General features: G+C 45.5%; 1 protein-coding gene across 2 annotated transcripts in view; it reads left to right on the top strand.

Annotated features, from left to right (window-relative positions):
* GRM7 (glutamate receptor, metabotropic 7) overlaps positions 1–231 on the top strand; it is a 758,177-nt gene that overhangs the window by 394,510 nt on the left and 363,436 nt on the right. The gene's annotated exons all lie outside the window — the stretch shown is intronic.

The raw sequence follows: 231 nt of genomic DNA on the forward strand, positions 1-231 counted from the left end.
GTTACTATGTTGCAATGGTATTAACTCCAAGCTTGAGCCCACCTGCAAAGAGAGAGCCTGCATGAAAACATCACAGACCTGAATGCTGGAGAGAAAGGCACCAATCCAAAGGCATCACTGAGGCCCCTGAACCCTAAGGCTGGATTTGGACTTCTCTTCTTTATAAACTAATCAAAGCAAGATTTCTCTGTCGGGCACTTGTGCCTGGAAATGAAGGAGAGTTGAATACTG

This window comes from Myotis davidii, unplaced genomic scaffold (assembly GCF_000327345.1).
Source record: "Myotis davidii unplaced genomic scaffold, ASM32734v1 scaffold73, whole genome shotgun sequence".
NCBI classification, from domain to species: Eukaryota; Metazoa; Chordata; class Mammalia; order Chiroptera; family Vespertilionidae; genus Myotis; species Myotis davidii.